Consider the following 18,478-nt stretch of genomic DNA (forward strand, 5'->3'; position numbering starts at 1 on the left):
GATCTACTATAACTCCTTTGAAGAGGGGTGATTCTTTACAGCTGTGGCCATAAACTACATCTGCAGGGCTAGCTGATACCCTAGGACCAGCCTGGACAATCGGACACAGAGGAAAAGGAGTATCAGAGGGTGCGGTAGTGAATAGGGCGAAAGGGAGGTGTCGGGCGGGCACAGGGTGTGATTCTCAGGGAAGAGCAGCGCAGATGGGGGAGGTTTATTACCCATGCATAAGACAGAGAGCGGGGGTGACCACTGCCTGGGGGAGATGCTTGCGAGGGTGGGGAGCCATGCTAAGGATCGACAGCGTGCACAGAGTGGGTCTGGTCAAGGCATCTAAAATGGCTGCCGTGCACGACAAAAGTGTGGCATTTGAAAAAAGACAAGATGGCGCAGACAATGTTTTTCAACACTTCCTGATTTCCTTCGAATCGAACGTTAACAGACGTTGGGGCATATTACCAAAGTTAAGCGATATTTATCCCTAACGATGCTTAGCAACGATTTTTTTACCGTCAGAAATTATCGCAGATAAACCTTGCTATTATCAAGGTTTATCGGAAATACGATAAAAAACGACCGCAATGCATTAATATCGCTGAAAACTCAGCGATATTCATGCATTACCGAGCTAATGCTCTTAGCCATGTTATCCACCTCCCATTGGATAACATGGCTAAGAACTGCTCAGGGCAGGTGGTAGCTTTTGGAGATATTCGCGCTTATCTCGAATATTTCCAAAAGTTGATAATAGGAGATAGCGATGTTAGCGACTGTTTCCAGTCGCTAACATCTTGGCATGCCCACTTTGCATGTCATTAGTGATAAATATCACTCACATGCAAAGTGGGGCCCAAGATGGTCGCTATCTTCTACTAGCCGTCGCTAACTGGTGTTAGCAACAGCTAGGTAATACACATATAATTTTATCTTGTTTCTGAACGTTAATTTCTCAAAATGCACTGAAGCACATATATTGAGACCTAGCAAAGGCACATCGGGCTACCAGTCCCTACAATTTTGCCAAGTTTCGTGCAAATCCATTCAGCTGTTCGATCCTACCGAGAGACAAGATGGCGGCCGCTACTGACTGTTTGGAATGTTTACAGACACCGGAGAGCCAATCAGCTTCGCTTCGCAAAGCTCCGTAACGCGAAAAGTACGCGGTGCGCTGTTACAGATATATATCTTTTTTTGAACGTTAATTTCTCAAAATCCACTGGAGCACATATATTGAGATCTAGCAAAGGCACATCGGGCTACCAGTCCCTACAATTTTGCCAAGTTTCGTGCAAATCCATTCAGCTGTTCGATTATTATTATTTTTATTTTTTTTTGCCCCGCGGGGCCCTTTTAAAACCTCCACATCAAACCTAGGGGGTGAGCGACAATGTACTATGCCCCCTTATGGTCATTTGCCCCTTCGCTTTGGCCTCCTCTTGTCTCTCGATCCTACCGAGAGACAAGATGGCGGCCGCTACGGACTGTTTGGAATGTTGACAGACGCCGGAGAACCAATCAGCTTCGCTTCACAAAGCTCCGTTGCGCGAAAAGTACGCGTACTGGAGCGCTGCCCGGTCCGCTGTTACAGATATATATCTTTTTTTAAACGTTAATTTCTCAAAATCCACTGCAGCACATATATTGAGACCTACAAAAGGCACATCGGGCTACCAGTCCCTACAATTTTGCCAAGTTTCGTGCAAATCCATTCAGCCGTTCGGGCTAAAAGTGAGGCCAACCGCCCTATGGAAAACTCAATGTTAAAAACACGTTTTGGGACCCCCCTTTTTTCTCGGCCCCCCCTTGACGACCCCCCCCCAAATTTTCAAGGGATGCCCAGAAACAAAATGTGCCATTTTCCTGAAAATTTCAGCCAATTCCGTCCACAAACGCCAAAGTTATTAGACATAGAATTTTCAAAAAACCCATAGAGAAAAAATCCTAACTATATATACCTACTGGCGACCGCCAGTAGGTAATATATATATATATATATATGTATATATATATATATACATATATATACATATATATATATATATATATATATATATATATATATTACCTACTGGCGGTCGCCAGTAGGTATATATAGTTAGGATTTTTTCCCTATGGGATTTTTGAAAATTCTATGTCTAATAACTTTGGCGTTTGTGGACGGAATTGGCTGAAATTTTCTGGAAAATGGAACATTTTGTTTCTGAGCAGCCACTGGAAATTTGGGGGGAGTTGGTCCAGGGGGGGCCGAGAAAAAAGGGGGGTCCCAAAACGTGTTTTTAACATTGAGTTTTCCATAGGGCGGTTAGCCTCACTTTTAGCCCGAACGGCTGAATGGATTTGCACGAAACTTGGCAAAATTGTAGGGACTGGTAGCCCGATGTGCCTTTTGTAGGTCTTAATATATGTGCTGCAGTGGATTTTGAGAAAATAACGTTCAAAAAAAGATATATATCTGTAAGCGCGGACCAGGCAGCGCCCCGGTACGCGTACTTGACGCGTAACGGAACTTCGCGTAGCGAAGTTGATTGGCTCTCCGGTGTCTGTCAACATTCTAAACAGTCCGGAGCGGCCGCCATCTTGTCTCTCGGTAGGATCGAGAGACAAGAGGAGGTCAAAAGCGAAGGGGCAAATGACCTTAAGGGGGCATAGTAGATACTCCCTGACCCCCTAGGTTTGATGTGGAGGCTTTAAAGGGGCCCCGCTAAGCAAAAAAAAAAAAAATGTTTTTTTGTTTTTTTTCGTGGTTAGCGCCCGGTACGCGAACCGGGAAGCGTACTGGGGAGCGTATCACAATAAAAAATGAATGATAGACTTTTCAAATGCTGTATGTTAATTGATTGTTGGTTTTGTTGATTATTTTTTTTTTTTTTTAAACTTTTTTTATTGTGTTTCATAATTTATTAAACTTTCTAACATTTCATTGTCAGAAATTTCATAATCATGGAATATAGATTGTAGTCTCTGAGGTTGTAAAATGTCCTCATTTGCAAGGAGGTTATCTACTGCTTGCACACATTGCAGTAGTTCTTGGTCCCATGTTTCATCCATAAATTCAATCTCATTTGGATCAATGATTTCTGTGTTGGACTCTGGAAGGACAATTTCAAATGAAATGTTTTGTTCACTTTCCATTTTTCCTGCAATTTGCATAAAAAAAATATATATTAGTAGAGGTAGGGCACTGTTGGGATTAATTTTAGATAGGCAGTTTTTATCAGAGAATTTATCTTTGGGCAGTGTATAGTATCAGAGTGGAAGTAGGAATATAAAAAAGTGTATCTAAATTTATAAGTACTACAGAGGGATAGTATATAACTAACAGAAAAAGTTTGCCATATTAACTTAAAGTGCACAATATACTTCAGTTTTAAAAATAACAACTTACCTTTAAAAAGAAGTTGAAGTTATTAATGAAAATCCAAATGAAATGTACACCAGGAAGTAGTAGTCAAAATGGCTGTGTTTCCTTCTCTTCCTTTATATATATTCGGGTACATAACCAATCAAATATCATGTAAAAAAAGTAGAAAATGAAAGTAACATTTTAATTGGTTGTCAATTCCAACACTTCAGATGTGTTTTGTGAAGTAATTTACCTCACGGTATTTAGAGAGGACTACAGGCTAAATGGCTAAATGGAATTCCAATCAAATTTGTGAAAATGGTAGGGATTGGTATGTAGTATGAGCTATTCTATATTTGGTGAAATTGTCTCCAGTGGCTTTTCTGTTAACTACTTTCCCACCTTTTTTGATGGTGCGCTTCCCAGGAAGCGACCCGGTACGCGAACCGGTGAGCGCCCTGGTACGCGAACCTTAAGCGTAACGGGAGTTCACCATTTTGTGTTTCGGTCGAATTATGATACAAGATGGAGGGCAAATAATGTTCAGAATGGGTAGAAGGGGGCACGGTAGACTTATCTTGACCCCCTAGGTTTTGTGAGGGTGGCTGAGGAGGCCCATATGTGCGGAAAAAAAACATTTTTTTTAAAAATTTCGCGAGGTTAGCTCCCGGTACGCGTACCGGGTAGCGCACCAGGGAGCGTATTTTGTTGAAAATTAGTGAAAATAGTTAGAGTAAAAAAATAATTGTGAGTGATTAGATGTAGGGTAGCTCCGAGAAGAGCTTTTGGGTTTATGGTACATTTAGGTACTTATAAGTAGGTACCAATGCACATTTTTAAATTCAGAGTGAAAACTCTGTTGCCCTCATCTGAGAAGTGAACTCCATCTCCTCTGTAGATATCTTGCATGTAGTAACGCAAGTTATTGTTGTACAGGGAGCCCATTCCATGGTCTCTCATGTAAGCTGAAACAGATTTGTTTACATGCTTCCTCGACTTCTCAATTTGTGGACAAAATTGGTTTGACCACCTCCATTTCTGTCTTTGGCATATATTTGAATATACCAAGGCAGTCTGAGGAAAAAGTGCCATTAATTGCTCAAAGGTGTCCTTTAAAAGCATTTCCAGACCTACACCAGTCAAAGTGCCCAAGTCATTACCTCCACAGTGCACAATTAACAGGTCAGGTTTTGGCAAATGCATAAAGGTTTTCACCAATGGTATCAATTGGTGACATTTTAATCCTCTCTGGCCAAACCACTTAATTTCCACATCTTGTAAATTGAGGTTAGGTAAATTCCTGCTTTCAACGTACCTTTGAGCCCAGTGAATATAACTATGACCAACAATCCAGACAGAAAACATGGTGAGAGAAGGTTCTCCTGCAGTCAGATGAAGTGTGGCAATGAAATGGCAGTTGAAAAAATGTGAGTTTGAAATGAAAAAAACTGTGGAGTTTCTGTGTTCATGAAGTAGTAACAGTGATTGGTGGATTTTGATTGATGAAAACAGAAAGTTAGGGTGTAGAGATGTGTTCTTTGAAAGATGTATTTTGAGTGGTCAATAAAAAATCATTAAATGAAAGAAAGCACTGGATATGCAGGTGCACTGAGAGTTCAGAGTTCAATTGCAACATTGTTGTGTGAATTTGCAAACACCAGAGTTTCTCCAAGAGGTGGTTGCTATGGAAAATAGGCAGAAAGGGCAGAGGGGGAAGGGTTTTCATTTGAAAAAAAGTGAGGGAAGAGTTTTGATTGGGTGACATGAGAAATATGTGTGAAGAATTACACCATTTCTGTGCTTTTGATAGCTGCAGACTCTGGAGTGCATACCTTTTGCTCTGCTGAAGACAAATTGGTGTGTTTCTGAGACTGTTTTCAAACTCAAAGTATTTGCTAAGGTGAGAAAATATTTCTTTACTTTAGATAGAGAATAGTGTGCTTTAAGGAGAAAATTATGATTTATGTGGCGCAATTTGCTAGTAAATATGCTCTCACATGTGCATGGAAATTTTTGATTTTGAATGTTTTTGTTATATAGCCATGTTAAAAGTGACGCAACCATGCTGGAAAGCCAATCAAAAAATGCTTTCATGTGTTTTAATGACATTTTAAGTCATTTTCTGATGTGCAGTGTTTAGAAATTATGATTTGAAAATCGTTTTTGTGGAAAAGGAATTGTTTTTAAAATCATGACAAGGATATAATGGTGTATGGTTATTTATAAGGCAATTGACTGTCCTTGATGTTATTTTTCTCATTTTAGTGTAAGACCTTTCTCTGTGGCGCAAATTGCTTGTAAATATGCTCTTACATGTGCATGAAAATTTTTATTATCAATGTTTGTGTTACATAGCCATGATAAAAGTGAACCAACCATGCAGGAAAGCCAATAAAAAAACGCTTTCATGTGTTTCAATGACATTTTAAGTCATTTTCTCATGTGCAGTTTTTTGAAATTATGATCTGAAAATCGTTTTTGGGAAAAAGGAATTGTTTTTAAATTCATGAGAAGGACATAATGGTGTATGGTTCTTTATAAGGCAATTGACTGTCCCTGATGTTATTTTTCCCATTTTAATGTCAGACCTTTCTTTGTGGCGCAAATTGCTTGTAAATATGCTCCCACCTGTACATTGAAAATTTTGATTTTGAATGTTTATGTTACATAGCCATGTTAAAAGTGACCCTACCATGCAGGAAAGCCAATCAAAATACGCTTTTATGTGTCTTAAGGACAATTTAAGTAATTTTCCCATGTGTAGTGTTTTGAAGTTATGATTTGAAAATCGTTTTTGAGGTAAAGGAATGTTGTTAAAATTTATGTTCGCCATATGCCCCCAAATTTCTTTCTCAGGGTTGCAGCAGGGTGTTCTTGAGACACCCCTGCACTTTTGGAATAAATTCCTAATTTGTGATGAGCAAATTGTTAATCGCAAATTGCACCTTCATTTATATGAGCCTCCTAGCCCATGGAAATGAATGGGTAATTTGCAATTAGCAATTTTCTCATCGCAAATTTGGAATGGTAAAGAATCGCTATTTATTCCTTAAAATTCGCTTTTTTGGAAATGCAAAATAGTTATATGATACATATGGCGGTTGATGTCTAACAAGATAAGAAGCTTATGGATACATTTATGATGACTGGTGCAATGAAGTAGAAATCACTTACTTCATTGGTAGGCCTTTACAATAAATTATCTCCTCTGTATTCTTCATCAAGCATAACTTTAATCTGCAATCCTGAGTAGGCCTCACCTTAAACAAACCTCTGGATAGGCCACATCTTATTGTCATCCTGATTTAATCATTTATAATTCTAGGGACAGATTTATGATAGGTGTATACCTCTTTTGTGCCACTTAGAAAACATTGTCCATGGGGAAATGACTTAAAATGTCATTAAGACACATGAATGTTTTTTTTTTAAACGTTTGCAATTTTTTTGGGTCACTTTCAACATGGCTATGTGTCTGAAACAGTCAAAATCTAAATTTGCAATGCACTGGTGGGAGCATATTTACAAGGAATGTGCTTCATGGGGAAAGGTCTTATAATGTAATATGGGAAAAATGACATTAGAGATACTGAAATGCCTTATAGAGAAGCATACACCATTATGTCCTTGTCATAAATTTGCAAACCATTACTTTTCCCCAAAAACGATTTTCAAATTATATTTAGAAAACAGTGCACATGTGGAAATTACTTAAAATGTCAATAATTCAAAATTTGTGATTCCTTAAATGCAATGTATAAAAAAAAAATATGTAAAAAATGATATTAAGGATTTGGAAACTACCACCAACTTGTAGTTTGTGGTAATTTGCGAATTCTTTTCAAAAAGAATTTTTTTTTTTTTAAAAAAAAGGTCCCATATGACGCCCATACATGCCATTAGGGCATGTAGGTGTGCCATGTGCTCCCAAATTTCTTTTTCAGGGGTGCAGCAGGGTGTTCTTGAGATACCCCTGCACGCTTGAAAAAAATCCTATTTTGTGATGAGCTAATTGCTAATCACAACTTGCAACATTAATTCCTATGAGCCTCCTAGCCTATGGAAATGAATGGGTAATTTGCAATTAGCAATTTGCTCATTGCAAATTAGGAATAGTAAAGAATCGCTATTTATTCCTTAAAATTTGCTATTTATAATATGTAAAATATTTTGATGATACATATGGCAGTTCATCTGTAACAAGATAAGAAGCTTAGGGATAGATTTATGATGAGTGGCGCATCCCCAGGGATGTGACAGTCATCCTGCGCCACTGTTCCGCCACCCATGGTGTGCTGCATTTACAATGCGGCGCAGCATGGGGCAAAAAAGGCACAGATGCGTGACGCATCTGTGCTGTAAAGGTGGCGCATTGCTGGAGTTGTATCGTAAGTGCGATGCAGCTCCAGCAAGGATCAGGGGTGCCCCATCTATACAATGCTGCGTCAAGACCTATGCCAGCTTCAAGCAGGCGCAGGGTTTTGAAGCAGCTTTCTCCTATCTGATTGTAAATGCGGCACACCATGGGTGGTAAAGCAGTGGTGCACATTAACTGGTGCATGCCTGGGGATGTGCCATTTAATATAAATCTGCACTTTAACATTTGAGTATGTGCAGGGGACACAGAGTCGTTGAGGCTTATCCAAGGTTAAGAACAGATGAGTCCTGTTCAGTGAAAAATTAGACATAGGCTTCACCTGCTCAGCATCGCTGGACATGGCTAAATAATAGCTGCAAAATGTTACTCTTGTTAAATAATTTTACTATTATAATCTGTGAGATTTGTCTCTTACTCTGCAACATCTCATTGTTGTTGTCTTTCTTTAAAGATAAAGACAACCTCAACATGAGCGACAATCTGCAATCAGTTGATTTTGACCTCATCATTGAACTTGTAATTGAAACATCAGTGGATGTTGATCCATTGGATGATTTAAATCCTGAGGATGAAGAAGAGCGTGATGAGGATGCAGATTTGTCCGAATTATATGATATAGGATGGGAAGCTGACCTGCTTGAGCCTTTGGAATTATAAACATTTATTTTTAAAATTTATAATCAATAAAAAGTAAAAAGGTAAACCGTTTAATTTAAAAATAAAGACACCTTCAAAAACAGGTTATGTGTAGTGTCTTCAATAAAATATTAAAATATGCTCATAAAATTAGATCAGATTCACATATAAAATAGCATAGGTAACATAAATATAAATCTCATTTCTTTTCTGCTATTTCTGTATTGTAAATTTGCAAGGACTAAAAAATCTTCTATTTAAAATGTCAAGTAGTGTGTTATGTTTTTGATCACTATTACTGAGTTACTGTTTGATAATATTTTTTTATTAACATTTTTATTATATTTTTCCTCAGATTCAACTATGCCTACAAAAATAAGAGAGATGAAGGCTGCAAAACGTCAAAGACAGCAGGAGAAAAAAAAAATGCAGCAGTCCTCTAACAAAAAGATTTCTCAAGCGATGAAGAAAGCACCGGGTAAGAGCTCTAAATATTTCATAAAAAATATTTCTAATAAAAAAAATATTAGTGCAGAAAATGTTTCAATCCATAACAACACAAGTAAATCAAATGGAAAGAAAGGGACAAATGAAAATGTTACTGCTAGAGCAAGAGATAAATCTGTGCATGATAGTAGAAGGAAACAACAGTTTACGGAGATTCGTAAACGAATGTTCCGTAACAGGATAATTGGCAATTTGTTAAAAAATATTAAGAAAGGTCAACAGAAATTAGTTTTTTATAGGAGAAAAAAAAAGTTGAGAAAGTTATTGATCAGGCTTTTGAAATTAAACGTAAGTTATTTATTTTGATAATCAATAGAATTAGGAAGCTAAACAAGGCAATTTTTGATTTCAAAAGAAATAGTAGATGGAAGAGAATAGTTAATCGTAGTAATTTTTGTGAAGTTTTTTCTGGAGAATGGATACATAGTTCAAGCTGTGAGGCATTTTTTAATGAAGAGAGTTATTTCCAGGATAATGATTTGGTGCATGCAGTTGACATCAGTGGTCGTGCTTATGAAGTGAAAGATGGTTGTCCAGTTGAAAAAGAAAAACTTGTGACAACAGAGGCAGAAGAGTTGTTAGGTAATGAGGTTTTAGGAAGACGTGCTAAGGGTCCTGTGTACACCTGGAAGTGTAGTAGTATTTGCAGTGTGCGACAGGATTCCATCAATTTGCTTTGTGATTTTGTACGGTCATTTAACAAGAAAAGTTTGAAGCAGAAAATGAGGTTGTTGCAAGAATTAGATCCTTGCAGAGTGAGAGAAGTGACAGGTTTGCATGGTCATTCACTGGCTTGTCTTTCCAGGAGAGTATGCCAGAGTGTTTTTCATCATTTCAGGATGCTAGCAGTGCATCATAACAAAGTGAGGAAGTTAGTTAGAATGTTGTATTATGCTAAGAGTCCAGCAATTATGCTGAAACAATTATGCGCTGCTCTTTTGCATGGTTCTGAAATAGATGTGAGGAATATATGTGAAGAAATTGAGTTTTGTTACTTTGGAAGTAAAGAGGAGAATGTTGAAATTGAGCAAGAAATAGAGGGTCATTTGGAAGATACTGTACATGTTTCCAGTACAGATAATTTCCAGAGGGAAATTGCGACGTTTGACATGAAATCAAGTGAGAGGCCTAATTTCACTTGTGTGTGTTGTCGACGCACTTATTATAAGAATCAGACTAAGTTAGTGGATTTATATGCAAAAAGTGAAAGGGAAAATAATAGTGAATGGAAGGATTTTGCAACATACTTGATGGTAGAAAATTGTTTTGATTTGGGATTGGATCAACGTGTGTGTACTTATTGTTGTAACAAATTAAAACAAAACCAGATGCCTGCTAGAGCAGTTCATAATAATCTGGAATTGGTTGAGATTCCTTCTGAATTGAAGGATTTAAATACTTATGAATCTATTTTGATTCAAAGTATCCATCCCTTTCAGGCTATTGTAAGAATGGAGCCAAAGACAGGGAAATTGCCTCCATCAGATTTACAGAGAGGATTAAAGGGAAGAGTTGTTTATTTGCCTCTAGATTTGAAGAAAAACATTAACACAATTGGAGTAGAAAAAGTGGAAGAGGAACCTCTGGTTATCTTAGTTAATGGGGTTCCGACAAAGAATAAGAAAATATGGCAAGATTTAGTAGATGTTAGGAAAGTTAAAAAGGCAACATTGTATTTGAAAAAAAATAATAAATACTATAAGAATGTATATGTTGAAGAAGAGGAAGTAAGTGAGGAAGAGGATAGCGATTTGTGTGCTGGTCAAATTGAGAAAGTAGAACCCTCTACTAGTGAGGAAATATATGAACATTATAGTGTTCATCCTTTGCATTCAAAGGAAGTCATGGGGAATGCTATTGAGTTGTTTCAAATGAAACAAGCCAAAGGGAGTCCCATTAGTGTTTGGGAGGAAAGTTTGGAAGCTCGGTGTTTCCCACAGCTTTTTCCAACAGGTCAGGGAGGAAGATATGATGAGCGACCTCATCAAATTCCTGCTTCTGAATACCGGACTTTGCGATTGTATGCAGGAGATGCTAGGTTTCGACAATGCATTCCTTATTTGTTTCATCTCCTGTTTGAAAGCGATCTGTCTGGACTGTCATATGCAGTGAACCACATCTTGAAAAGTGGTATACACATGCAAAACATCTCGGCAAGTGATTTTATGGATAAAGTGAATGTCCAAGATAGTATTTTGGATTCTCACCTGATTAATCTCATGGCGTGTCAGCGTGGTACTAATGAGTACTGGTACCGTCGTCATGGTGATTTAAAATGTATGCTGAGGAACTTAGGTACTCCCACATGGTTCCTCACTCTGAGCTGTGCCGAGTATGGCTGGGAAGACTTACTTGAATTTCTACGAGAGGCAAATGCTAACGTAGAAAACATCGAATTCAAGACACCCGGAGAACTGTGCTCTTTGGATCCAGTCAATGTATGTAGGTACTTCAATCATAGATTTGAAGCTATGATGTCTTTCATCATGAATAAGAAGAATCCACCTCTTGGAGAGGTGTTGGATTTCTTCTGGAGAAAGGAGTACCAAGCAAGAGGTGCTCCTCATATACATATGTTGCTGTGGATCAAGGATGCACCTAAATTTGGAACGGATCCAGATGACTCAGTGATGAGTTTCATCCAACAGTATTCTACGTGTGCTGTTCCAAACGCAAAGGAGAAGAAAAGCCTAAGAGAAAAAGTTCTGCGTTTCCAAAGCCATCGATGTGGAAAGTACTGCCGTCGTAAATTCCGAAACAAGGACAAGTTCTACACTAAATGTCGTTTCGGCTTTCCACGACCGGTGATTTCTAAAGGAAGAGTAAACAGTTTGATGTCTTCGCTGCGACACAATGTCATGAAGAAATCACCTAAAAACACTTACAATTTGAAGAGGAACGAAGAGTCCAAGTACATCAACGACTACAACCCGGTGATTTTGTCCATGTGGAATGCTAACATGGATATACAGTTTGTGGCTGATAACTGTATGGCTGTGGCTCGGTATGTGACGTCTTACATCACCAAAAAAGAGAAGACAGAATTGAAGGATATGTGGGAGGACATTTCCCATGAAAAGAGCCTCAGCAAGAAGTTGTACAGTTTCAGTCTGAAGATGTTGTCGCATCGAGAAATCGGAGCGTACGAATGTTCTGACCGGTTGTCTTCAGCAAGTCTCTATGCCAAGTCCAGGAGTATCGTTTGGGCGAGTCTTGGTCTTGCTGCAACGCGTAATCGAGTTCTCAAACCTGTGCGGGAAATTGAGTATTTGGCGGAAAAGGAGCCAAACAGTACCGACATTTTGAAGACAAACATGTTGGATACATATTATCCAAATCGAAGCAGTCACCTAGAGAATGTTTGTCTGTATGAGGTTCTGCAAAATTACATGTTCAAGAGGAACATCAAAGAAGATACTGAGAAAGGAGTGTATGCTGTAATAGGAAGTGAGGGATGTCTGGTGAAGCAAAGAAAATGCCACTTGATAAACCATCGAAAATTGAGTGGCGAATCTCCTGAAAAAAAGGAGTTTTTCTATTTAGCACTTTTGCAACTTTTCAAGCCTTGGCGTGCAGAAGAGGAACTGCTTGGAGATTTCCTCTGTTATGAAGACTCTTTCAATGCCGCCAAGGAGACCATAGAATGTCCTGCTTTTCCCAAATATGTAGAAATGTTGAATGCGGAAATTGAGCAGGAAGCAACGATTGCAGCCGAGATTGCCAGAGACAGTTCTCAGGACAGTCAGAGTTCTGCTTCATTGAGTCAGGATCCACTAGGAGGACCTCTTATTGAAAATGAAGCTGCCACTGCTATGAATGAGGTGGAAAGAGCCATGGCACATGCTCAAGAGGATGCGGTTAACTTAGAAGAGTTGGAAAGGCAACTCAACGTTGAGCAGAGGAAAATATATGACGAAGTTACCATGCAAATTGATCATGGATTAAGTCATGATAAGAAAGAGTGCTCATGTACGTCGTTGAAGCCTGTCCGACTGTACGTGAGTGGAGAAGCGGGAACTGGAAAAAGTTTCCTCATTAAAGCAATTTCATGCTATTTGCAGGAAAGGACAGAGTCATCGCTGTCTTGTGTTGTCACTGCTCCAACTGGACTGGCAGCACATAATATTAAAGGGATTACTTTACATCGTTTACTGATGCTGCCAGTGGAGCATGACAACAAATTAGAATATCACAAGCTATCTGGAGATGCTTGTTTTGAAGTTTCAAGAATCTTGAGGAAAATGAAACTTCTTATCATTGACGAAGTAAGCATGGTTTCCAATGTCATGCTTGCCTTTGTGCATTTGAGGATGCAAGAAGTTCTCAAAACAGAGTATGATGTGTTATTTGGTGGCAAACACATCATTGTTTTCGGAGATCTTCTGCAGCTGACACCAGTGAAAGGGCAACCTGTGTTCAAAATGCTCACGCATGAAGATACCAGGAAGTGCCTAGGCAGCATTGGCAACGTCAATATATGGTTAAACTTCAATTATGCTGAACTGCATGAAAATATGCGTCAGGCAAAGGATGAAGTTTACAAGACTATTCTACAAGATGTTAGAATTGGAAAAGTGACCGAGCATGGGAAAGAAGCTTTACATGCACGATTACTGTCAAATTTATATCCAGAACAAGATGTTGTGCCTGAGAATATTTTTCAGAAAATTACTGATAAGAAATCTGGAATATGTTTGATGCCAACTCTTGCAGAATGTGCCAAATTTAACAACAAAATGTTGCATTTAGAAAAGCAAGAGATTGTGAAAGTGGAAGCTATTGATAGAGTAGAGCATATGGGATCAACAATTATTTTGTCTGAGAATCTGAAATCAAAATTGGATTCATTAGAGAAGACTATATCTAAAACTGCAGGTTTTGAAAAGACTCTGAATGTGTGCTTGAACTGCCGTATAATTTTAAGAAGGAATTTACATGTTGAAAGAGGTCTGGTAAATGGATCAATGGGTAATGTTGTTGATTTTGTGAAATACAGAAATAGAGATGGAATTGAATTTTTAAAAATTAAATTTGATGGCATTGAGGAAGTACAGCTAATTGCTCGTTGTTCTGCTAGATTTTTGCTTGTAAAAGACTTATATGTTCGCCGTAAGCAGTTCCCTGTTTGCTTGGCATATGCGGTGACAATTCATAAATCGCAAGGTTTAAGTGTAGACACTGCATTGGTGAATATTGGCAGTTCTGTGTTCAAGGAGGGTATGGCATATGTGGCATTGTCACGAGTTAGAACTTTATCGGGATTGTACTTGATTGAGTGTGATGTCAGAAACATTTGTGCAGATCTAGATTGTGTTAAGGAATACAATAGGTTAAGAAGAGAGTATGCGCCACATTTGCCTCAGTTTCCTTTGTTTGAGAAACGTCTGGTAGGCCGGAAACGAAGAAATGAGAACAATACTGGGGAGGTTGTAGCAAAAAGACAAAAAGTGAATGAACCTAAAATTACAAGCAGAAACAAAGAGGATTCTGTTGAAGATGTTGTTGGTTTTCAGTTTGAAAACAGTTCTGGTGTCAACTGCTATGCTAATGTAGTAATGAATGTTTTGTTTTCTCTAAAAAATGTAAAAGAAGAGATTGTGGTCAATTCTGATCAAAGATTTTGCAGTTTGTTGAATTCTGTGTTAGAGAAATGTAGCACAGATAGAACAAAAATAGAAAGTGTGTCTGAAATTCGAAACCTGTTAGACAGATGTTCAGGGCAAACACAATTCTCTCAAAATATTCAGCAAGATTGTCAGGAGTTTTTAATGTATATGCTTGATGTATTACATGCTGAAGGTGTAGATGTAGATCAGCTGTTTGGGCTTTCTTATCAATGGCAGCATGACTGCGAGAACTGTATGGTATCAAGTACTACTAGTGTAGACTCAGAAAGATTTATATATTTAACTTTGCCAGACAGTAAATCAGTCTCCTTTAATAAGCTAGTAAAAGCTGCTAATCACAGCATGGAGTGTAGCCAATGTAAATCTGAAATGATGTCCACATTATTTATACGAACATATGGCCAGTACGTCATTTTAATGTTCCAACGATGTAGGCCTGATGGAACAAAATTGACAACTTTAATAAAAAATTTTGTAGCTTCGCAGTTGTCAATATCAGGAAGGACTTTTGTAACTACAGCAATTATATATCATGACGGCCCTTCAATATCATCAGGACATTACACAGCTTATTTAAAGTCTAGAAATGGCTGGTCATTCTGCAATGATTCTGTTTTAATTTTCAAAAAAAAATTGCCGTATGACCTTAAAAACTCTTACCTGGTGTTTTTAAAACCAAAATTTTAGGAAAATAATCTCGGGATATGATCTGTGGAATTTCAAGAAGTTCTAATGGCTCCTACACAATTTGGCCTTGAGGATAAGTGTAGTTCAGAGACATAACTTCTAATCAAAGGATTGGACATCATGGAGATGTATGTGCACTTTAAATGAGTTCAGAAAAACTGTTTCTTTTCATAAGCTAATTGAAGCAGCCAATCAAAACATGGAGTAGAGGGAATGTAAGTCTGCAATGCTGTCTACTGTTTTACATTGCTTTGTGATTAAAAGTGATGTAGAGAATTAAATAATTGTAGTACTCATAGAGGTAGTGTAAGTCTGCTTCATATTAAGCAGTATCAGTGTCATAGGAAATGTAGAACATGACTGACCAAGAAGGGGAAGATATTACTATTCCAGGATTGTGAAAATGATCTTCAACATTTTAATTCTGAAAGTTGCGGAAATGCCAAATGATGGGATTGGCTTACAAGAAATCCAAGAGTTATAAATATCTCTGACTAGATTTGGCCTTGTGGAAAATAGTGGTAGAGAGCAAGAAGTCATTTATTGCATGTAACGTGTTTTTAAAAACGATGGAGGTTTTCTTTCAGAAAGTGGCGGGCTGAAAGTAATAACAGCACAAAAGAGTGTAAGCTGTTCATAGGACATCCTTGGACGTCATGGAAAGTAAGTTAACTTTAAGGAGTTCTGAATTTTATTTTCTGATGTTGTATGGGTTTTTTAAACACAATCATTTTGATTGTGTTTTTTTTCCCCGCTGTTACATGATGAATACCTTCAAGTCACTGTTTTTAGTGAATTTTGATACATTCTGAGAACAGCAAAAATAAACCATTTAACATGTATAATTAATTCTGTACTGTTTGCATTTATGATGTATATGTAGAACTGTGTAGGAGGCATGGAGAAGGTGAGTTTTCTGTAAGTGTTAAATTTATTGTATGCAGTGCTGCACTTCTACGTATTCTTTCATATGCTGGACTACATCTGCACAATGAGATACCTAAGCAAAGGAAACACAAGTGATGTGATTGTGAAATGAGCAAAATAAATTGCACATATTTCAATTACATCACTTGAGTTTCCTATCATTACGAATCACATTGTGCAGATCAAGTTTAGGTCTGTCCAGGGAAACATAGGAGGTTTCTACTTTGTTGAAGAGTGCAGTGGACATGACTCACTTCATTAGTAGACTTTCACAGATATTATCTCCTCTGTACACTTCAACAAGTGTAAATCTCATCTTGAACTCTGAGTAGGCCTCACCTCAAACAAATCTCTGGATAGGAGACATGTTATTGGCATACTGAAGCGACACTTTTCTGAAACAAGAGCAATGCAAAAGATGCACCATGTTTTAAGATAGGCCTCACTTCATCTGCATCAAGATACTGTTAGTTTAAAATGTATATCTTTAGCATTGTGTAGAGGACCTGGAGAAGCAGAAGCTTCTGTCAGTGTCAAAGTTGTTGAAAAACTATTTGTCCTTCAATATTTTCCCTTGTCTTTTGTAATTTTTAAATACATATTTTAATTTTTTTTCAAATGTTGGTTCTCTCTTTCACAGATTGAAAGTATAGAAATAAAATGTGATTAATTTAACGGCAATTACAAGGTAAATAGTTGTACTCTTTTCGTTACATTTCTATCACATTCACCTACTATTAGATCCACTGCTTCACTTCTTTAATCCTCAGTTTCCTGCCTTTGCTACTTTCCTCATTCCTTTCTCTATTACCTATTTACTCAACTCCTTCCACTCTTTTTCTCAGTCCCTCTGTTCTCATAGTTCCTCAGTCTTGTTCACTCACTCCATCTCTATTACTCTTAGTGTCTGTGAATTACTTTCCCAACTTTTTTTTTTTTGGGACCGCTTCCTGGGAAGTTGCCCGGTTCGCAAACCAGCAGCGTTATGGCAGTCCACCATTTTGTGTTTCGTTCGAATCAAGATACAAGATGGAGGGCAAATAATGTTCAGAATAGGTAGAAGGGGGCACGGTAGATGTATCTTGACCCCCTTGGTTTTCTGAGGGTGGCTGAGGAGGACCATAGTTCTTCACTCTTGTTCACTCTCTCTGTTTCTATTAATGTCACTGTTTATGACTGATCAAAAAAATGTTTTTTAAAAAAGAACAGTAACTATAAGGGAAGGAAATAGACAGTTATGTTAAAAGAAAGACAGCTATAGGGAGTAAACTAACGATACTGTTACCTACAATCCACTGCTGTTGATGTTACTGACCATGTCATGAATGATGTAATATGTGAAATCATCAACAGTGGATTGTAGGTAACAGTATCCTTAGTTTACTCCCTAGAGCTGTCTTTCTTTTAACATAACTGTGTATTTCCTTCCCTTATAGTTACTGTTCTTTTTTAAAAAATATTTTTTTGGTTAGCTTCCGGTACGCGTACCGGGTAGCGCTCCGGGAGCGAACTAAGAGAAATACAGGTTGGCAGAGTTCCAAATATTCTACCAATTTTTTTATAATGGGGAGTTAGTTCTGAAAAGAACTTTTTTTTTAATGTTTTTGTTGTTTTATATTTTTTTTAGTATTTTGTGAACATTTTTTTACTTTTTTTGTATTTTCTGAACGTTTTTAAAATTTTTTTGGTTTTTTTGGGGGGGGGGGAAACAAAAACGATCCATTATAAAGGGCTCAACAGGAGCAAAAAAAAAAAAAGAATTTATTTTTTGGTGCGTCTTGTGCAAACATTAATATGATTTTGAATTGCTCGCAAAATCAAAGTGATGCTACTTTCTCTGTAGCAGATGAAAGCGCCACATTCCACGCACACTTGTTTTACGTGCCCAAACAACATTTGGATGTTTGCAATCACCTCCCTCGCCTCTGGTCCCGACACCTCTGGAACCACCGATCTTCTTGCCATTTGGAGGGGATTTTGTTGTTGGTCACGTAGCTGGGCAGCACTATAGTTATTTGGGTGCCACCTACTCATATGCCGATGCATAGTATGATTGCCATAACTATATTTTTTATCAGTGCCCCTTGACAATCTGTCACCGCATATGCGGCAAAACACGTAACGAGCATTCACTTTCTTTTGCCCCTCAGGAATTCTGTAGAATTGCCAGATATAATTCTCCTGTCGATTGTACCTCCTGGGCTCCTCTGGCAAAAACTCATGCTCTTCCTCCTCTTCCTCCTCTTCCTGTTCTTCCTCTTCTTGCAGAATTACTTCTGCAGGTGGTCCTCTCTTTCTTGGATTTGGTGGAGGTGGTGGGCTAGCACCAGCTGAAGCTACTAATGAAGCCATCACAAAGTCTCAATAAAGGGT

This window comes from Lissotriton helveticus, chromosome 6, assembly GCF_964261635.1.
Source record: "Lissotriton helveticus chromosome 6, aLisHel1.1, whole genome shotgun sequence".
NCBI classification, from domain to species: Eukaryota; Metazoa; Chordata; class Amphibia; order Caudata; family Salamandridae; genus Lissotriton; species Lissotriton helveticus.